Here is a 23899-nt window from a genome sequence, read left to right as displayed (position 1 = left end):
TGTACCCATACTAGAATCTGTCAAAGAAAGCGGTACTCACATATAACAGTCATTCCATCTGTAATCCATACAGTCAAAAGACTGAAAGTATTTTATGAAACCCACAGTTGAATGAAACTCTTCTCTGTCTGGGCGCCGGGGCCTAACCAGATGAAAGTGGCCGGTTAAACTAACGGGTGACATGAAGCCATAACCTCTGCCATGCTACCTCTGTCTTCTGTCTGGGTGCTGAGGCCTAAGTCAAATAAAGCGGTCTTCTGCTGTGCTGGGGGATATGAAGCTAATCTCTGACCTCTCTCCTCTGTCTGGGTCCAAAGGCCTAAATCACTGAAAGAGACCTTCTCCTGTGGTGTGTGATATGATGCCAGAATATGTGCTGTGGGGCCTCTCTCCTCTTCCTGGGTGCAGGGGTCAAATAAACTAAATTGTGGCCTACTCCTGTGGTGGTTGATATGATGCCTGATTCTCTGATGTGGAACCTCTCTCCTCTGTTTGGGTGAAGGGGTCAAAGTAACTAAATGGTGGCTTCTCCTGTGGTGGCTGATATGATGCCAGAATATGTGCTGTGGGGCCTCTCTCCTCTTCCTGGGTGCAGGGGTCAAAGTAACTCAATGGTGGCTTCTCCTGTGGTGGCTGATATGATGCCAGAATATGTGCTGTGGTGCCTCTCTCCTCTTCCTGGGTGCAGGGGTCAAAGTAACTAAATGGTGGCTTCTCCTGTGGTGGCTTATATGATGCCAGAATATGTGCTGTGGGGCCTCTCTCCTCTTCCTGGGTGCAGGGGTCAAAGTAACTCAATGGTGGCTTCTCCTGTGGTGGTTGGTATGATGCCAGAATATGTGCTGTGGGGCCTCTCTCCTCTTCCTGGGTGCAGGGGTCAAAGTAACTCAATGGTGGCTTCTCCTGTGGTGGCTGATATGATGCCAGAATATGTGCTGTGGTGCCTCTCTCCTCTTCCTGGGTGCAGGGGTCAAAGTAACTAAATGGTGGCTTCTCCTGTGGTGGCTGATATGATGCCAGAATATGTGCTGTGGTGCCTCTCTCCTCTTCCTGGGTGCAGGGGTCAAAGTAACTAAATGGTGGCTTCTCCTGTGGTGGCTGATATGATGCCAGAATATGTGCTGTGGTGCCTCTCTCCTCTTCCTGGGTGCAGGGGTCAAAGTAACTAAATGGTGGCTTCTCCTGTGGTGGCTGATATGATGCCAGAATATGTGCTGTGGGGCCTCTCTCCTCTTCCTGGGTGCAGGGGTCAAAGTAACTCAATGGTGGCTTCTCCTGTGCTGATTGATATAAAGCTGATGGTTGTGCCATCTGACATGGTTGCCAGGGTCTGATTCAATGGGGGCCTACTCCTGTGGTGGGTGATCTAAATGCCTGATTCTCTGCTGAGAAACCTCTCTCCTCCGTCTGGGTGTAGGGGTCAAAGTCTTTCAAAGTCGCCTTCTCCTGTGCTGATTGATATGAAGCTGATGGTTGTGCCATCTGACATGGTTGCCGGGGTCCCATTAAATTGTGGCCTACTCCTGTGGTGGTTGATATGATGCCTGATTCTCTGATGTGGAACCTCTCTCCTCTGTTTGGGTGAAGGGGTCAAAGTAACTAAATGGTGGCTTCTCCTGTGGTGGCTGATATGATGCCAGAATATGTGCTGTGGGGCCTCTCTCCTCTTCCTGGGTGCAGGGGTCAAAGTAACTCAATGGTGGCTTCTCCTGTGGTGGCTGATATGATGCCAGAATATGTGCTGTGGTGCCTCTCTCCTCTTCCTGGGTGCGGGGGTCAAAGTAACTCAATGGTGGCTTCTCCTGTGGTGGCTGATATGATGCCAGAATATGTGCTGTGGTGCCTCTCTCCTCTTCCTGGGTGCGGGGGTCAAAGTAACTCAATGGTGGCTTCTCCTGTGGTGGCTGATATGATGCCAGAATATGTGCTGTGGTGCCTCTCTCCTCTTCCTGGGTGCAGGGGTCAAAGTAACTAAATGGTGGCTTCTCCTGTGGTGGTTGATATGATGCCTGATTCTCTGCTGTGAAACCTCTCTCCTCCATCTGGGTGTAGGGGTCAAAGTCTTTCAAAGTCGCCTTCTCCTGTGCTGATTGATATAAAGCTGATGGTTGTGCCATCTGACATGGTTGCCAGGGTCTGATTCAATGGGGGCCTACTCCTGTGGTGGGTGATCTAAATGCCTGATTCTCTGCTGTGAAACCTCTCTCCTCCGTCTGGGTGTAGGGGTCAAAGTCTTTCAAAGTCGCCTTCTCCTGTGCTGATTGATATAAAGCTGATGGTTGTGCCATCTGACATGGTTGCCAGGGTCTGATTCAATGGGGGCCTACTCCTGTGGTGGGTGATCTAAATGCCTGATTCTCTGCTGTGAAACCTCTCTCCTCCGTCTGGGTGTAGGGGTCAAAGTCTTTCAAAGTCGCCTTCTCCTGTGCTGATTGATATAAAGCTGATGGTTGTGCCATCTGACATGGTTGCCAGGGTCTGATTCAATGGTGGCCTACTCCTGTGGTGGGTGATCTAAATGCCTGATTCTCTGCTGTGTAACCTCTCTCCTCCGTCTGGGTGTAGGGGTCAAAGTAACTAAATGGTGGCCTACTCCTGTGGTGGGTGATATGATGCCTGGTTCTCTGCTGTGGGACCTCTCTCCTTTGTCTGGGTGCTGTGGTCAAAATAATAGTAAGTGACCTTCTCCATTGGTGGGTGACTTGAAGCCTGATTCTGTGCTATGGGACCTCACTCCAATTAATATTGTTTAATTTTTATTTATTTTATGTTAACTCATCATTTCCCTATCTACATTTGTTTGCAGGGGATTTAACTACATTTTGCTGCCTTTTGCAGCCCTCTAGCCCTTTCCGGGTGTGCTTTACAGCCTTTTTAGTGCCCAAAAGTTCGGGTCCCCATTGACTTCTATGGGGTTCGGGATGAAGTTCGGGTCGAGTTCGGATCCCGAACCCGAACATTTTTCGAAAGTTCGGCCGAACTCGTCGAACCCGAACATCCAGGTGTTCGCTCAACTCTAATCACTATCTTACAATATGGAACTGTACAGGCCCAAAAAATTTGGCAATAGGCATTCACCTGACAGCAAAGACCTTTGGATTCTGTGGCTGGAGGTACATTAGGTGGTCACAGGCGGTTATTTGTCTTGAAAGCGTTTAGTGGCCTATTTCAGTACAAAAATAAAAATATATTCTCAGTTCATGTCGGCGGTTATATGTGTTGAAAGCATGACTGGGAGTCGGCAGGGTGGCAGCAGTGGGAGGTCGGAAGCCAAAAGTGCCTGGGGTAGACAACCTGCTTCGTAGCAGCTTACCTGCCCGGGAAGTAGTGGTGCAGGGGTTCACAGAAGCAGCGGCGGTAGCAGTCAGTCAGTGTGGACTGTTGGGGGAAAATCACCTACTTGGCGGTGTGTCAGTTTTTTTTTAAGCCGCCGGAGGAGGTTAACATGGCCATATGTAGAATATGTGGGCAGAAGGTGAAGCGTGGCCAGGGTGCCAACATATGCAGCGTCACCATATGTGGTATCCTGATTATGCTGCTCCTACTGCCATCTGCACACTATGTAACCTTGACACTCTGTGTTATCCTCCTGATGCTACTTCTGCTGCTACTGCCATCTCCACACTTGGTCACCTTGCCACTCTGTGGTATCCTGCTACTGCTACTGCTACTGCAATCTCCACACTATGTCACCTTGCCACTTTGTGGTATCCTCCTGATGCTGCTCCTGCCATCTCCACACTATGTTACCTTGCCACTCTGTGGTATCCTGATGCTGCTGATGCTACTGCCATCTCCATACTATGTCACCTTGCCACTCTGTGGTATACTCCTAATGCTACTGCTGCTGCTATTGCCATGTCCACACTTGGTCACCTTGCCACTCTGTGGTATCCTGCTGCTGCTGCCATCTCCACACTATGTCACCTTGCCACTCTGTGGTATCCTGATGCTGCTGCTACTGCCATCTCCACACTACAGTATATCACCTTTCCACTCTGTGGTATCCTCCTGATGCTGCTGCTATTGCCACCTCCAGAATCGGTCATTGTGCCACTCTGTGCCCTCATCCTGATGCTTCTGCTGCCTTCACCTCCACACTCTGTCATTGGCCCACTCTGTGGTCTCCTCATGCTGCTGCCAACTCCAGACTCTGTTATTGTTCCACTCAGTGGTCTCCTCATACTGCTGCCAACTCCAGACTCTGTCAGTGTGCCACTTGGTGGCCTCCTCATACTGTTGGAACATCCACACTATGTCGTGGTGCCACTCTGTGGCCTCCTCATGCTGCTGCCACCTCCACAATCTCTCATCATCGTGATACTCTGGCCTCCTCATGCTTCTGACACCTCCACATTTTGTCTTCATGCCACTCTGTGGCCTCCTCATGCTGCTGCTGCCACCTCCACAATCTCTTGTCGTCATGCTACTCTGTGGCCTCCTGGTGCTGGCGCTACCTCCACAATATTTCGTCATCGTGCCACTCTGTGGCCTCCTGATGCTGCCGCCACCTCCAGACTCTGTCATTAGGCCACTCTATGGTCTCGTCATGCTGCTTTCACCTCACCACTATGTCATAGGTCCACTCTGTGGACTTCTCATGCTGTTCCCACCCTCCTCACTTCATGACTGGGCCACTATTTTGCCTTTTGGCCTGGCTGACATCATGATTTATTTGACCTTTCTTCTTATCTGTCAGAAGGAAGGAAAAATGACACGCACAACGGATCCTGTCTGTGTAGCAGCTGTAATGCCTGTATGGTCCCATCAGAATTAACTTATGATTTGGTAGCCAATAGCAGGAGTGGGTACAAAACACAGAATACATGCAAATATTCTATTCACGTATTCACGGATTATTGAGCAAATGCTGACCGAGTGAAGGCATATGCTCCACAGACCGTGGATCCATTTTTTGTGGGTTATTGTTCTGACGGATCAGAGGAAGGGCAAATTAATCAGTGATGTCAACACAAACTTATTGCTGACACCCTTTCAACTCTGTCCGGGGGGCTCTACTTGTATATGCATTTAATAGAACAGGTTCTGTAGAGACCTATGCGTGTTACTACCAGGCACAGTGTTCTACACCACTAAAAAGGCTCTCAGCAGCCTGGAAATAGCCGTTTTTTTTAACGCGAATATATTCGGATCGAACCGAAAAATGTGCTCATCTCTAGACATGGCTCCCAAAACCAGTTTAGCAAAATCTGCCACCCAGAAGTCATATAGGGCCTTAAGCAACATTTTATTTTAAAATACTTAATTTTTCAATTTCACAGAGTGTTTATACATTCTGTGATAATCTTGTGGGGTCAAAGCACTCAACAGACCTCTTAATAAATTCTTTGAGGGGTTTAGTGTCCAAAATGGGGTCACTTTTTTTTTTTTTTTAACTGTAGAGATATCTCAGAGTCTTGTCAAATGAAACCGACTTTCACTTTCCTAACCCAATTTCTAACATCTTAGACTTTAAGCTTCCAAACAAGATCAGACCTACTGTACTGTATATTTCAGGTTTCTACTGATCCCAAGATATGAGGGGTTGAAGCAACCCTCCCTCACTCTGGTGCCCAAGCCCTGGACAGGCAACTGTTAATGGGTAAATGTAAGGTTGGAATTGAACCCACTGTTGTGTATTTTTTCATGTAGTGGTAACAGGTTAGTAGATGCAAAAAAGAAAAAAAAAATTGTTTTTCTAGTAACAAGGCAAACTATGTTAAAGAACTAAGGCTTTTTTCACATTCGTGTTATTAGCTGCTGGAGCTAATAACACTAGTGTAAAATTAGCCTAACTTATTAAGGGATAACCAAATGTGGGAACTTAGAGATCCTTACTAAATACAGTTTTAAAAATAATTGATCTAGAAGAATTGGAGGGTTGATACATTTTAGTGAGATAGGGGACACAGTTTAAACAATAAGGTTCTTCGCTCCCCAGTTTTTATATATTTTTTCATTAGCAATTCCTCTCCCCCTCTTCAAAATAGTGGGTGGGTTATGCACGAGTAGGTGGTACTTTTCCTTTTTTCTTTTGGGGGTCGTTTGTAAAAATAGTTTTTGTGTGATATAGGCCTCATGCACACGACCGTTTTTTTTTGCGGTCTGCAAAACGGATTTCCGTTGTTTCGTGATCCGTTTTTTCTTCCGTGGGTCTTCCTTGATTTTTGGAGGATCCACGGACATGAAAACTGAAAAAAAAAACTAAGTCAAGTTTGCATTGAAAATAAAAGGAAAAACGGACACGGATCATGGACACGGATCACGGACGCGGATGACTATCTTGTGTGCATCCGTGATTTTTCACGGACTTATTGACTTGAATGGGTCCGTGAACCGTTGTCCGTGAAAAAAATAGGACAGGTCATATTTTTTTCACGGACTGGAAAAACGGATCATGGACGCGGAATGCAAACGGTGCATTTTCCGATTTTTCCACGGACCCATTGAAAGTCAATGGGTCCGCGAAAAAAAACGGAAAACGGAACAACGGCCGCGGATGCACACAACGGTCGTGTGCATGAGGCCATACACTGACTAGCAAAACGGTAAAAAAATTTGAACTTTTGGATTTCAAGGCTCCGTATCTCACCATCCACTACAGCTTCAAACGTGAGACTACCATCATTTTATAGACTGTCATCTTGGTTATCTCATACATAAATTGGACTTGTAACTATTTAGCATATGATTAATTATGCAGATTCTTATGATGTAAATGCATTGTTACATTTTTGCTCCTGGTGGTGGAACAATCCTTTTCCTCCTGTATACTACAAATTACAACCTATTCTCACATTCCCTAATAGTGTGTCATTAGGTTGATTCCCAAGTGAAAGGTCACTGTTTTAAATCCAGGATCAGCCATGAAGAAGACTTCACAAGAAAAGAGAAACAGCATAATTCACCTCATCCATAGCGGTATCTTGGCCAAAAAAATTGCCACACTGCATCATGTGAGTGCCATGACATACCAAATGAAGTCTATCCATCCACTTGAAAGCCAAGAGGTGGACATCCTTGCAAAATATCAGAGACAACAAGTCGCCTCTTCACAAGGTTTATCAGTTCTGGCACGACAAACATGGCAGTGGAGGTGGCTTATATGCTTTGTAATAGTGAAATCACAGACATCCATGCAAGCACTGTGCGATGCGCATTACACAAGTCTGAAATAGTGGCCCAAAAAAAGGTGAAGAAGCCTTGACTTCAATATCGTCATAAGAAGTGTCGGCTTGAGTTTGCAAAAAAGTATGAACAATAAACGGTAGAAGATTGGAAACAAGTGATTTGGAGCAATGAGACAAAAGTCAATAGACTGGGAGCTGATGGGTGCAATTTGGTCTGGAAGAAACAATGGAAAAGGGGCATAACGAATCAAGAAATTGAAGGAACTGTCAAGTTCGGTAGAGAAAGCCTGATGATATGGGGTTGTTTCACAGCCAAAGGCATTGGATACTTGACCAGGATCGATGGTGGTCTCAATGCTGAGCTATGTGTGAGTATCCTACAAGACGACTTACTTTGTACACTCGAGTAATAGGGGTATGAAAAGGGTGACATAATGTTCCAGCAGAACAACGACCTGAAGCATACATCGTGAGTGGCAAAGAAATGGTTCAATGACAATGAAGTAGAGGTGCTGGATTGGCCCCCATGGTCTCTAGAGCTCAACCCAATCGAACACTTGTGAGTAGAGTGTAAGAAAAAGCTGCATTCATACCCAAGTGAGTCAACCATTATGCCTCAGAGAACAGATTTTGGTTGAGACATGCTTGAATCTGATCTAGAGCATGCCCAGGTTTCAGGTAGTGTTGAAAGCCACAGGTGGTTTTACAAAATACTAACAAAATAATAAAAATTAAAATGTAGAATTTTAGGAGCAAAACAGTAACAATTCAGTTACATGACAAGAATTTGCATAACTACTTATATGCTAAAGAGTTACAATTTCAATTCATGTATGAGATAGCCAAGATGATTGTCTAAAAAATGAAGGTTGTCTGAAGCCGTTTGAAGCTGTAGTGGATGGTGAGATATGGAGCCTGATATTCAAAAGTTTAAAACATTGTTACCCTTTTGTTTGTCAGTGTAATTGCATTTGTGGCACTGTTATAATAAAGATTAAAAAGAAAAAGAAAAAAGAAAGAAACCAATGTTTTGGGAAATTTGTAACAAATTAGATTAATGTAAAATCAATTCACTCGTCTCTCATCCACTGACAGTTCCATGATAATTCCCTTTTACCGAGTGGTGGGCACTACAGATGAGCAAAGTTAAAAAAATTATTTTGGCAGCTTGAATGGATTCATTCGCCACGAATTGCTATGTTAAAACACTATTCACCCTATCAATAAATGGGACTGTTTTTAACGGCCACTTAGACAGAAGTGCACCTGTCTAACGGCCGTTAAAAACGGTAATATGCTAGTGCAATATGGCCTTTTGAGTTAAAAAAAAAAACACTAACTTCATCCACTTGCTCGCTTGTCTCTTGAGTGGAAAAGACCTGCTGAAGGACCTACGCTGAGCATTATAATTTCACCCTGAGGTGAGTATTTTTTTCTCGTTCTTTCTAACACAACTCTAGGAAAAATGATGCATTACCACAAAGAGCGGGGAAATTTGGCTTCATGGCGAATCAAATTTTTCATAAACTTCGGATCGAATTTCACTTTGAATGCTTCAATTCTCTCAAAACTAGGGGTCACCTTCAGCAAATGTAGACAAGTTGGTGAGAAATGCTAAAATTGTAGGAAATTTATCAAAAAGGTGCATGTAACATAAAAAATCCGGTGCAATTTGTGTTAGGTCTTTATCTTCTGTACAGCAAATCCTCAAAGGCATACATGAACACCAGTATGTTTAATTTTCTTAAACAAATTGTGCACATGTTTTATATATTTGGAGAATTATCCAGCTCTTCTTAGCCCTTTTTTCTACGTAATACGGATCTGTTGAGTTTTAATTAACATATACAGTAAATATGTAACACTTAAACCTGTAAGGATTGGGGATTATTAGAAGAGAAGTTGAATGATAAATGTCAACTTGATAATCTAGCATAATAAAGTTACATTGACAGTGAGTATGGTAAAAGAAACAACACATTCCTGTTTTCATTGTAACTTACAGTTGCAAGAAAAAGTATGTGAACCCTTTGGTATGATATGGATTTCTGCACAAATTGGTCATAAAATGTGATCTGATCTTCATCTGTCTCAACAATAGACAATCACAGTCTGCTTAAACTAATAACACACAAGAATTAAATGTTACCATGTTTTTATTGAACACACCATGTAAACATTCACAGTTCAGGTGGAAAAAGTATGTGAAGCCCTAGACTAATGACTTCTCCAAGAGCTAATTGGAGTGAGGTGTCAGCCAACTGGAGTCCAGTCAATGAGATGAGATTGGAGGTGTTGGTTACAGCTGCCCTGCCCTATAAAAAACACATACCAGTTCTGGGTTTGCTTTTCACAAGAAGCATTGCCTGATGTGAATGATGCCTCGCACAAAAGAAGACCTACGATTAAGAATTGTTGACTTGCATGAAGCTGGAAAGGGTTATAAAAGTATTTCCAAAAGCCTTGCTATTCTTCAGTCCACGGTAAAACAAATTGTCTATAAATGGAGAAAGTTCAGCACTGCTGCTACTCTCCCTAGGAGTGGCCGTCCTGTAAAGATGACTGCAAGAGCACAGCACAGACTGCTCAATGAGGTGAAGAAGAATCCTAGAGTGTCAGCTAAAGACTTACAAAAGTCTCTGGCATATGCTAACATCCCTGTTAGCGAATCTACGATACGTAAAACACTAAACAAGAAAGGATTTCATGGGAGGATACCACAGAGGAAGCCACTGCTGTCCAAAAAAAACATTGCTGCACGTTTACAGTTTGCACAAGAGCACCTGGATGTTCCACAGCAGTACTGGCAACATTTTCTGTGTACAGATGAAACCAAAGTTGAGTTGTTTGGAAGAAGCACACAACACTATGTGTGGAGAAAAAGAGGCACAGCACACCAACATCAAAACCTCATCCCAACTGTGAAGTACGGTGGTGGGGGCATCATGGTTTGGGGCTGCTTTGCTGTGTCAGGGCCTGGACGGATTGCTATCATCGAAGGTAAAATGAATTCCCAATATTATCAAGACATTTTGCAGGAGAAGGCCATCTGTCCACCAGCTGAAGCTCAACAGAAGATGGATGTTGCAACAAGACAACGACCCAAAGCATAGAAGTAAATCAACAACAGAATGGCTTAAACAGAAGAAAATACTCCTTCTGGAGCGGCCCAGTCAGAGTCCTGACCTCAACCCGATTGAGATGCTGTGGCATGACCTCAAGAAAGCAATTCACACCAGACATCCCAAGAATATTGCTGAACTGAAACAGTTCTGTAAAAAGGAATGGTCAAGAATTACTCCTGACCGTTGTGCACGTCTGATCTGCAACTACAGGAAACGTTTGGTTGAAGTTATTGCTGCCAAAGGAGGTTCAACCAGTTATTAAATCCAAGGGTTCAGATACTTTTTCCACCTGCACTGTCAATGTTTACATGGTGTGTTCAATAAAAACATGGTAACATTTAATTCTTTGTGTGTTATTAGTTTAAGCAGACTGTGATTGTCTACTGTTGTGACTTAGATGAAGATCAGATCACATTTTATGATCAATTTGTGCAGAAATCCATATCATTCCAAAGGGTTCACATACTTTTTCTTGCAAATGTATGTGAATCATACAGTGGACTGCAGCACCACATGAAAACACAACAATCTTTTCCTCCTCTGAGACATTGCTTTATAAGCATCATAGTTCTAGATTGTGTATCAAAGAAAAATTGAGGAACTCAGGCTCCTCTTTTTGAATCCCTAATGCATGACCCCGTCCTTTCATTTATTAATGTGCATCAAATATTTAAATATGCATTAAACGGGTGACCTCCTAAGGAGCAAAAATAATGGCTGTTACGGCATAATTTTTTTAATCTTGTTTTATTTAAGAAGTTGTTCAGATAAAATTGTAAACAGTATATTAAACTACATAGTCATATTCAGTACATGTATATATATACAGTACAGACCAAAAGTTTGGACACACCTTCTCATTCAAAGAGTTTTCTTTATTTTCATGACTATGAAAATTGTAGATTCACACTGAAGGCATCAAAACTATGAATTAACACATGTGGCATTATATACATAACAAACAAGTGTGAAACAACTGAAAATATGTCATATTCTAGGTTCTTCAAAGTAGCCACCTTTTGCTTTGATTACTGCTTTGCACACTCTTGGCATTCTCTTGATGAGCTTCAAGAGGTAGTCCCCTGAAATGGTTTTCACTTCACAGGTGTGCCCTGTCAGGTTTAATAAGTGGGATTTCTTGCCTTATAAATGGGGTTGGGACCATCAGTTGCGTTGAGGAGAAGTCAGGTGGATACACAGCTGATAGTCCTACTGAATAGACTGTTAGAAAGCAGCTAAGTAAAGAAAAACGAGTGGCCATCATTACTTTAAGAAATGAAGGTCAGTCAGTCAGCCGAAAAATTGGGAAAACTTTGAAAGTAAGAGCTATTTGACCATGAAGGAGAGTGATTGGGTGCTGCGCCAGATGACCTGGCCTCCACAGTCACCGGACCTGAACCCAATCGAGATGGTTTGGGGTGAGCTGGACCGCAGAGTGAAGGCAAAAGGGCCAACAAGTGCTAAGCATCTCTGGGAACTCCTTCAAGACTGTTTGAAGACCATTTCAGGTGACTATCTCTTGAAGCTCATCAAGAGAATGCCAAGAGTGTGCAAAGCATTAATCAAAGAAAAAGGTGGCTACTTTGAAGAACCTAGAATATGACATATTTTCAGTTGTTTCACACTTGTTTGTTATGTATATAATTCCACATGTGTTAATTCATGGTTTTGAAGCCTTCATAGTCATGAAAATAAAGAAAACTCTTTGAATGAGAAGGTGTGTCCAAACTTTTGGTCTGTACTGTATATATATATATATATATATATATATATATATGACATGTCATTTTATATGAGTTTATATCAAAGATATACAGTGTATTCGGAAAGTCTTCAGACCCTTTCACTTTTTTTCACATTTTATTATGCTGCAAAAAAATATATAGTTTTCCCCATCAATCTGCACTCACTTCCCCTTAAAGGGGTTCTCCAGGAATTAAGAAAATAAAATTACTTAAAATAATTAAATATTACTTTATTATAAATATATTTCCAAATACATTTCATTAGTTATAACGGCTTGTTTTGTCTACAGAGCAATTATCAGGGAAAATAAAATGGCCGCTGTCCTATTAGTACACACAAAACCTGCCTAATCCCACAACAGGACAAGCTACTTCATAACAAGCAAAAAAGCTACCTCATCCTCCTCTCTGCTCTGCCAGGGATTATGATCCTGAATACAGATAATAAGTGTCACGGTGGGATGGAGTGTGCGCAGCCCTAAGCTCCACGCACACCTCTGTCCCTGCCTACTTGCACGTTCCGCCCTAGGCAACGGGTACAACTAGATGGCGGTCCCTAAACTGAGTACGTGCAGGGCCTTAAAGGTAATAATACAATATGGGAGAAAACAACAAACAAAGTGACAGGTAGGCACAGGGGGGGGGGGGTAGGGTAAAAAATACAAGGTAAATGCGAGCTGAGGTCAGTAGCCAGAAGGTCACATAAATACAAAAGGAGGATGCAAGGTTGAGGTCACAAACAATGCCGAGGTCAGAAGCCAGGAGGTAACGTCAATACCAGGGAGGATTCAAAGTCGAGATCAGAAAACAAAGCCTAGGTCAAAACACACAAGGACACAATACAGAATACGCTAGTGAAGGAAGACCAATCACAGGCAACCTGTGGCATCAGGCTGCCTGTATAAATAGCCCTGGGTGGTGAGTCACATGACGTGGCCAGCGTCACATGACTCACAATACACAGCCGAGCACCGATCATCATTATCAGCGCTCAGCTCTCCTGCTGCTCGCCTGCTGCCATGGAGACGAGGACGCAGGCTGCCTCCTCGCCCCTCTCCATGCGCAGGAAGCCGGCGGCGCTGTAATGGAAGCACGCGTCACCGGCCCCCCGTTACAATAATATCTTCAGCTGAATCTGTGTGGGAATGGAGTTCATAAGGAGACATGAAGTACAGAGAAGTGGGGATGTGGCTAATGAGCAGCAGCACTTGTATGCAGTCACCATTACCACAACCCCACATCACCACAGTCTATCATGTCAATCCTCTCTGTACTTCAGGTCTCCTCATGACTCCATTCCTACAGAGATTCAGCTGAAGATCATACTAAACTGTATTCAGGATCATATTACCTGTCAAGCAGATCAGAGAGGAGGATGAGGCATCTCTTTAGCTCAGTGTTCTGAAGTAACTGGTGAAGTGGTCCAGACTACCCCCAACAGAGAGATTCAAGTACACCCTGTAAAGACTCATCTGTATTTGCTGCCCCGGAATGAACCCCGTCTGGTTTGGATGGACCAGAGAGGCAATGACCCTCTTCAGACGATTAGTAAGAATTTTTGCGAAGATTTTATAATCTGTATTTAGAAGCGATATGGGTCTATATGACCCCATATCGCACCTATCTTTATCCTTTTTCAGAACCAGGGTGATCACTGCCTCTCTAAATGATGGAGGTAACGAACCAGATAAACAGGAATCATTTAAGACCTGCAAATAGATGGGGAGAAGCGAATTGGCGTGATACCTATAGAGTTCAAACGGTAAACCGTCCGGACCTGGGAATGAATTATATTTCAACAATGGGAGTGTCGATCGCAACTCATCCAGAAGAATGGGGCGATCCAGCATTTCCCTATCCTGTGAGTCTAACTGGGGGAACCCCAATTGTTGTAGGTATTGATCCATATCATCCAGTTTAGGAGTAGGATCGGACTGATAGAGAGCGGAATAGTATTTCACAAACTCCTCCCTAATCAACTCTGGGGACCTCACCCCATTCCCTCTTGAATTCCTAATCTCCCTTATACTAGTGGCCTCTCTCTGGTTGGCAACTAACCGAGCCAAAAACGTACCCGTTCTGCCTGATTCACAGAAGCGGTTTTGACCTTGGAAAAGAAGCTTATGTTGAGCTTTACTATACATAAGTGTCTTAAGCTGTAAATTGGCCTCCTTTAACTGGGTTATATGTTCTTCATTGGGTGAACAGCTAGTGCACCCAGCAAGTTCCTAATTTTCTCTGTCAGCTGTTGCTCCTTTCGGCAAAGTTTAAATCTATACCTATTAATTTTTGTAAAATATAGGCCCCTTATATGCGCCTTCAATGCATCCCACACATAGTGTATATGCGTTGAGCCTATATTGATGCGCCAGAATTACTGTATATCCAGATTAATTAGATGTTGCTCCGCTATCACATCGAACCAGTGCGAATTCAATTTAAAAATTCTACCTGGAGCTGGAAGATCCACCTCCCTGAACGATAGCAGGACTTGGGAATGATCTGAAATTCCACGAGGTTCATACTTCAATTTCACAATTTGATGACTCAAATCTCGACTTACAAATGCCAGGTCAATACGTGACATTGAACTATAGGACTGGCTAAAGAAAGAAAATATTCTCTTATTTCCATAGAGGTGGCGCCAGATATCAACCAGCGCCAGCTCCTGGCAAATAGCACTCAAAGGAGAGCCAGTCCTACCTCGCTCAGAGGAGATGGAAAAGCGGTCCAACTCAGGATCAAGGACAGAGTTAAAGTCTCTGACTACTAATAGTAAGCATTGATTCTTTGTAGCTATATATTTATATAGTAAAGAAAAGACAGTTGATTTAAACGGTGGAGGAATATAAATAAACGCAAATATAATCTCCTGCCCGTTCCAGAAGCCATGCAAAAAAACAAATCTCCCTTCTTTATCAATCATATTATCAATCGGTTGAAACTCCATCCCAAGGTGAATATATACGCTGACCCCTCTTCCATAAGAGGAAAAGTAAGCGTGATATTCGAGAGCAGCCCATTTTCTTTTCAGTATATACAGCCTATCTATTGATGCATGGGTTTCTAATAATACCACAATTGCCGGCAAATGACGAGCCACAAGGTCAAAAACCACCGTTCTCTTAACTCTGTCTCCCAACCCTCTCACATTCTAAAATAAGATATTATACTATATATAAAAGAGAATTCCACTCTCCCATCTAGGAGCGAGACACGTGGACACATAGCACCAGTGACGACAGCCAATCCCTCCCTTATACCCATCCCCAAAAACCCCACTGCATGGTTAATAAGGTATAACACATTACCCATCAACCTCTTTCAAAACACCAAATTCCCCCCCCCACCCATTTCCCCCCCTTAGCCTCCCTCCTCCCCACGTTTACATTCTGTATTATAGCGCCATCGAGTCCAGCCATTGAACAACATCCACCTGTGCAGAAAAAAACTGAACAGAATCATTGTAAACAACCCTCAGTTTTTGCCGGGAATAACATCGAATACTTAATATTGGCCGCAGCCAATCTTTTTTTAACATCTAGAAAAGATCTTCTTTTTGTTTGGGTCTCTCGTGAAAAATCTGGATATATCGATATTAAATTACCATCAAAATGGGTATCCAATACTTCTCTTTTACGTCTAAGGACCCAATCCCGGTCCTTTGAACAGATCAGTTTCGCCAAAATTGACCTAGGTGGAGCCCCTGGAGGAGGTTTTTTGAAGGAGATTCTGTGGGCCCTTTCCACACAAAAAGTAGATGCATCATGATCTGGACCTAGATTTTCAATCAGCCATTTTTGGATAAAATTCGCAGGGTTATCCTGTTCTACTCCTTCTGGGAAACCCACCAATCTCAAGTTGTATCTACGGGACCTATCCTCCAGATCTATCACTTTCCTTCTGAGCCAAAAGCGGTCTTGATCTACCTCTTCTAGTCTCTTTTTTAATAAACTGTTCTCTGAGGTAACAGATATAACTGCTGATTCCAACTCCTTCACCTTCAGTCTCAATTTTGTCATTTCATCTCTAATTATCATAACATCTCCTTGTACTACTGAAAGGGAGGAGGCCAGCTCTGCAACTGAGGTACTGGTGGAATTGACTACTCCCAGTATATCTGAGAGTTTTTTATTAATAGTATCCAAACCTTCACTCTGGGGGATAATAGATTTTGAGATACCTAGTTCTAGCCGGTCCATATTGGCCTCTCCTGACTCAGCCTGTGTAACAGATCTCTGCATGCCTCCCCTAGTTTTAGGTGGTGGTGACTTCAAAAATCTGTCTAATCGACCCTGGGGGCTACCCCCTAACCCTCCTTTTGGCGAGGGTACCCCTCTAGATTTACGGTACTTAGGTGGCATTTTAGGGGACCTTCAAGGTGTGCTCTTGACGTGTAATACACCCTTAAAAAAGCTAGTATTAGTACGAGACTATATAAACTATAAAGGAGTTTCCAATACCAGACCCACTGATAGTACGGACCGGTATGAGAAAAGGCCAACATTCACTGTAAAGTCCCAACCAATCTATTTCGAACTCAGGGTTACATACATGTTCCACACACAGGAATAACATAAACTGAGTGCATATAGAGGTCGGCACATACAAAAGCTGAGTACATGGAAGAAAAGTACATATAAGCTGGGTACATATAGGCTAGGTACATGTAGGGCAGATAAAAGCAGAGAAGTGGGAGGAAAAGGATTAGCATGCATGCATATACCCTCCGACAGCTGTAAAAGTTAGGGAAAAAGCATATAAGCTGGAAACAACTCTGGGAGCATATCAGGGAGGCAAATAAAACTTTGAGATAGTTAATTCCTCTAAGGCACATCTCAGTCTCCCCCCCCCCCCCCCCCCCCCCCCGGAACAGGTCTCACACCAAGACCACAGCTTTAAAGGCGAGGTGACCTAATTTTATCAGGGGACATAATCCAAAGGAGCGCTTGCCCTTTTACCCCAAATGGCAATAAGGTTCAACTTGAAACAATTCATATGCGCTGAGACAGCTGTATAACCAGATGGCTTGCCGGGTAGCAAATTGTTATGGATTTCCAGTACGACGGATGAGGCGAAAATCTCCATGAGCCCTCACGGTCTTACCATGAAAGGGAAAAGCCCAAAATAACCATTCAGCCCAAAGAGCGACCTTATCTAGGCCACACAGGGCAGGTAAAACAAGGCACCTGACAATCAGCGGGCGTCCATGGAGACTTCAACGGGCGTCCTGCAACGACCTTGTCTCCTCCCAAGCACAGGACACAGGGCAGCACACAGGGCAGCAGGAGCAGATCACCTGACGCTTCACGGGCTTCCACAGAAGACTCCCAGGGCACCAGAGACCTCATCCGCCGATGACCACAGCTGCACACCACAATCCCAGGGGTGAAGGCACCACAGCTCCTGCTCGTCCAATCCACGCGACTTCCACCGCCTTCCACCACCGGCCGCAGGTAAGTTACCACCAGGAGCCAGGAACCCTGAAGCATGCAGGAATACGTCTCAAAGTCCCAATCTCAGTCAGCCAGCCGACTCCCCCCTGTCGCGATCCAGCCAGGCGAGATGTGAAATGGAGAGCGTATCTTCTCAGGACGCCACAACTGCACTGGCTATCGGATCAACTGCACCAGCTATCCGATCAACTCTTCACCGGCAAAACTCGGCGTTCCTCATCAGAGCAGGAGGTAGGGAGGGGGGAAGAACGGCAAGAGGAGGAGTGCGGCACGCACACCTACGTCATGCCGCTTCCGCTACGTTTAGGTTTGATCCGAATTTATTTACCACGAATCACGTAAAATAAAAAAAGTATTTTCATTTTCCTAATTCCAGGAGAATCCCTTGCCCTTTAATGAGAAAGTGAAAAGAGAATTTAAGAAATGCTTGCAAATTTATTAAAAATGAAAATCTTTCTTGGACATATTCACACACTTTCTTATGACACATGAAATTTAGCTCTGGAGGCCTCCCGTTTCTCTTGATCATCTTTAAAATGTTTCTATATCTTATTTGGAGTCCACCTGTGGTTAATTCAATCTATTAGACAGGATTTGGAAGGACACACCACTGTCTCACAGGTGATAATTCATATCAGAGCAAAAAGCAAGCCATGAGGAGGAAATAACTGCCTGTGGTCTCCATAATTCTTAAATTGAAGAAGTTTGGAACAACCAGGATTCTTCCTAGTGCTGGCCACCCCACCAAACTAAGTAATCAAGGGAAAAGAGCCTTGGTAAGAGAGGTGACCAAGAACCTAATGGTCACTCTGTCTGAGCTCCAAATATCCTGAGAGCAGATGGGTGAAACTTCCAGAATGTCTATCATCACTGGAGCAATTCCCCAATCTGGGCTTTATGGCAAGAAAGAAGCCTTTCCTCAGTAAAAGACACATGAAAGTTCACAAAGAAGCACCTATAGGACTCTCAGACTGAGAAACAAGATTCTCTTGTCTGATAAAATCAAGACTGAACTTTTTAGCCTTAATTCTATGTCTGGAGGAAACCAAACACTTCCTAATGCCATCCGCAGGCGAAACATGGTGGTGGCAGGATCATCCTGTGGGGGTGTTTTTTAACAGCTGGGACAGGGAGACTGGTCAGGCTGAAGGTTTACCTTCCAACATCACAATGATCCTATGCACAGAGCTTAGACAACACAGAGGTGGCTTAGGGACAACTCTTTGAATGTTCTTGAGTGGCTTAGCCAGAGCACTGACTTGAACCCAATTGAACATCAGTGGAGAGAGCTGAAAATGGCTGCCCACCACCAGTCCGCATCCAACCTGACAGTGCTTGAGAGGATCTGCCCAAGAAAAATGGATGCTGTAGTTGCTGTCAAAGGCTTTAACTAAATACTAAGTAAAGAGTCTGAATACTTATGTCAATGCAATATTTTCGTTTTTCATTTTTAATAAATTAGCAAAGATTTCAAACATGATGTTTTCACTTTCATGTCATTATGGGGTATTGCGTGCCCAATGATATGGAAAAATTTTAACTTTTTTTGATTTTAGCATAAGGCTGCAACATAACAGGATGCGAAAAAAGTGAAAGACTTTCTGAATGCATTGTAAATCTATAGAATAGGATTATAGAAAAAGAGAGAAAGAATATGATTTTTTTCAAAGGTTATAGTGGTGTTATTCAATTTTTTCCATGTATCTAATGAAGGAGGTCTATCTCCCATCCAGTGTTTTGCAATATGTGTACACTCAAAAATTTGTTAAAAAATACATGTGTAATGCTGCCATTCTTCCTCATGTCACAGTCCAAATAAAGCAACTTTGGGGTAACAAATCAAGAGGGTCTGAAACAAAGTGGATATGAACAAAAGTTTCATCAGTTCTACATGAAAAGAATGAGGTAAATGGCATTGGGGTAAGATACATTTGGTAAATAATATAAAATTGCATCATCTTGCTGGTAATACAGAAAGAATGGAGCAGCTGCTCATATTTGGCCAATCATCTTAAAATGAACCTGTCACCACGAAATACAGTGCAATCTGTAGGCAGCATGTTATTGAGCAGAAGGAGCTGAGCAGATTGATTTATAGTTTTTTGGAAAAAGATTTTATGTCATTCTATGTAATATGTAATTTATACCTTTAAAACTCTGTTCTTCCTATACTTAAAAGCGCTACCATGTACAGTTGACTATACACGGTCAGTGATGTCATGACCAGTGGGCGCCAATGGAGTGGAGACACTAGAACGGTGGGGGAATTATCAGGTCATTATTGGGTTTTTCATATTCTATGCCACTTTCTACCACTGGCCCAATTTTTTTTCCCCCATATTGGACCCCACCCACTCCATCAAAACAGATACTAGATTAAAAAAAAAAAATCTTTGTCGAATACTATTTGCAAGTTTCAGCAATATTTTAAAATAGAGCCTAGAAATATATTTATGTGGTGCCAAATATAAAAACGCCACAGCCATAACATAAACATATAATTTACTCTCCAACATCCTTTCACTGAAGCATGTCCTGGTGCTAAACTACAAGGTTTGATGGAAAATAAAATGAAAAGCTGGTAACATTAGGAAATTTGAATGTTTTGTAACTTGGAAGCAGCATAAATGAAAAAGAACCATAGAATGTTACTTGACATCTTTTAAAGCCTTTTTCTTGTGGCTCATTCTGTATTCCTTTACATCGTTTTCTTTTTACTAAACGCATGAATGACTCTTTATAGTGGAGGATGAAGTGTGCGTGTGTGTGTGTGTGTGTGGGGGGGCACTAAATATGTGAAATGTGTCTTCATTATCTATAAATATCTATACACAGGGACCAAACTACCCCTGGAGGATTTGATACACATTATAGTGTTTTCTATGCCTTTACTCCCCAGAAAGAGTTAAAGGGAACCTGCCATCATCTTTATACTGCCCATACTAACCGCAGCATAAAGTAGAGACAGGTGAGTTGATTTCATTGGTCTGTCATTTAAAAGTTAAAAGTAAGTGGTTGCCGAGAACCAAGATCACAATAATTGCAGACTAGGCCTGGAAAAGAGTCCCTGCCACCTGAGAAGAGTCCTGGTTATTCATGAATCCCTGCTCTTCCTGCCACCTGCTGATGACTGACAGGCTTCTACCTAGTTTTCTCTCTTTCTCTCTGGTAGAGAACTGCCAATCATCAGCAGATGGCGGGAGAGCAGGGGATTATGTATAACCAGGACTCTTCTCATGTAGAGAACTGCCAATCATCAGCAGATGGGCGGGAGAGCAGGAGATTAGGAATAACCAGGACTCTTCTCATGTAGAGAACTGCCAATCATCAGCAGATGGGGGGAGAGCAGGAGATTAGGAATAACCAGGACTCTTCTCATGTAGAGAACTGCCAATCATCAGCAGATGGGCGGGAGAGCAGGAGATTAGGAATAACCAGGACTCTTCTCAGGTAGAGAACTGCCAATCATCAGCAGATGGGCGGGGAGAGCAGGAGATTAGGAATAACCAGGACTCTTCTCATGTAGAGAACTGCCAATCATCAGCAGATGGGGGGAGAGCAGAAGATTAGGAATAACCAGGACTCTTCTCAGGTAGAGAACTGCCAATCATCAGCAGATGGGCAGGAGAGCAGGAAATTATGAATAACCAGGACTCTTCTCAGGTAGAGAACTGCCAATCATCAGCAGATGGGGGGAGAGAGCAGAAGATTAGGAATAACCAGGACTCTTCTCAGGTAGATGTGACTCTTTTCAAGGCCTGGGCTGCAATGATTATGATGCTGGTTCTCAGCAACCACTGACTTTTAGCTCACGAGTGACACACCGCTGAGATCAGCATTTTTGTCACTATTTTATAAAGTTGATGACAGGTTCCTTTTAATAAAAGATAATAAATGATTATATGTCCCCCAAATTGGTGTCATTAAAAACTGCAACTTGTCTAACAAATAACAAGCCCTTATTTGGCTTTCTACAGAAAAGTAAAACGTTATAGCTCTTGAAATGCTACAATAAAAAAAAATAAAAAAAATGCTTGGTCACTAAGATGCAAAATGCATTTAGGAAAGGGGTTAAAGGCTATATACATCTGTTAGGGCATTTTTTTTTATTATTGCATTGTACTAATGTTGAGCTAAAAATTATTTTTTAAAATGGTCTTCATTACAATATGAAACCCTTTTTTATGTACAGGGCTGAGATGCTCTAATAGAGGGATCTGAATTTTCTCTCTGCTTCGTCAGCCAGCTCAACTTACTCCTTATCTCTACTCTCTGACATTATAAACACTCATTTTAGCTCAGTTATTATATTACTGGTAAGAATGTGGCTTAAATAAGTGTTTCGACCTCCTATTAAATTAGAGAAAAGGACAGTTCCTATGTTTTCAGCAAATGGTAAAAAAATCGTTTGGTCTAATAGGGGCCTAAGGCAGCTTTCACATAGTGTTTGGCTAGTGATTTCCATCAGTGATTATGAGCCAAATCCAGAAGTGGAGCCTACAGAGAGATACAGTATGATGGAAAGATTTACACCTCTTATGTGTTTTTATTGCTCACCTGCCTTAAAGGGTTTCTGTCACCCCACAAAACTCATTTTTTTTTTTTTGGATCGTTAGATTCCTCATAGCGCGATATAGGAGAATATAATGGTATTACTTACTTTCATGCGGCTGATTCTTTATAAAACAAAGTTTTATAATATGTAAATGAGGGCTCTACCAGCAAGTAGGGCGTCTACTTGCTGGTAGCCGCAGCAGAAATCCGCCCCCTCGCCGTGTTGATTGACAGGGCCAGCCGTGATCTCCTCCTCCGGCCGGCCCTGTCAGTAATTCAAAAATCGCGCGCCTCTGGTCATTCGGCGCAGGCGCTCTGAGATGAGGAGGCTCGTCTCCTCAGTACTCCCTCAGTGCGCCTGCGCCGATGACATCACCGAAAGAGAAGACGTCATCGGCGCAGGCGCACTGAGGGAGTTCTGAGGAGACGAGCCTCCTCATCTCAGAGCGCCTGCGCAGATTCAACACGGGCGCGCGATTTTTGAAATGCAGACAGGGCTGGCCAGAGGAGGAGATCACGGCTGGCCCTGTCAATCAACAAGAGGAGGGGGCGGATTTCTGCAGCAGCTACCAGCAAGTAGACGCCCTACTTGCTGGTAGAGCCCTCATTTACATATTATAAAACTTTGTTTTATAAAGAATCTGCCGCATGAAAGTAAGTAAGACTATTATATTCTCCTATATCGCGCTATGAGGAATCTAACGATCCAAAAAAAAAAAAGAAGAGTTTTGTGGGGTGACAGAAACCCTTTAAGGTCCCTTGAGACAGGACGTCAGAGCAGCAGATTCTCGGGAAGGAAGCATTCCTTCCTGACAATCTGTGGCTCACCCATGGAGGCGAGTGTGAGGTCTCCTCCAGAGTATGGGGAGGAGCGATTGATAATGCCACTGCTCTTCCCCATAATGACTTATTATTATTATGTTTACACAGCACAATCTGCTGCCTGAAAACATTGATTTTTGTGTGTGCGTTTTGCTTGTACATCGGGTAATCTGCGGTACATTTACACTGCCAGATAATCTCTAATAAGTTTTCCTATAAATGCTCATTATCTATGATCTTTAATATTCTCTGCCCTTGTAAAGGGCCCTTTAGGCTCACAATAACTGTTAGAAATCACGGAACAAACACCGACTGTGTGAAAGCAGGTAGATTTAGATCACATAGTTCTCCGGCAGATCATCAGGAATAAGTGTTAATAGGGATGCTCATTCCCAAAAATTGACCAGTGTAAATGTCATCAAGTAAAATGATCTGTCATGAAGCGTATTAAATCATAATTTCTGGGTAGCAGATCTTGCTGTGTGAACAGCGATCTACTGCCCAGAAACAATGAATCTGTATGAGAACATCAGTCGTCCCCATACAGTGTAGCAGATTACTGCATGTGAATGCAGCTCTTCCCTCCACTGACAAGCAGGCGGTTTCAGGAAAAGAACATTTGCAGAGATGAGCGAATATTTAGAGATTTGGTTTGTTTCGGGTTTGCCAAATTTTTCAAAAAGGACCCAAACCGAATCAATTCTACTTGAACCAACGTTGCCCTAATTGCCCTGGAAATTGGTGTATAACACCCTCTAATACTCTAGGGCTGAGAATTTTTTGTAAATGATGTTATCTCTTTTCATTGATTTAGTTGAAAAGTTTAGTTCAATTTTTCCTTTTTGCTTGCCTGCCCAAGAGCTTGAACGCAATGACAGCAATACCAAATGTCCTACTGGCATACATAGTTACAGTATGGGTAAATGCTTGTTTGATGGTGTTAAAAAACAGTGTTAAAATATTAAAAACACACCTCGTCGTCACGTGTTGAGCTTTTTCATATTCTAAAGCATCCAAAACTTGTCCCTTATGGGGGCAGATAGCGGTGTTATGGGAATAAACAATGG

Source organism: Bufo bufo, chromosome 2 (assembly GCF_905171765.1).
Source record: "Bufo bufo chromosome 2, aBufBuf1.1, whole genome shotgun sequence".
NCBI lineage: Eukaryota > Metazoa > Chordata > Amphibia > Anura > Bufonidae > Bufo > Bufo bufo.
Note: the sequence above shows the minus strand (reverse complement) of the source record.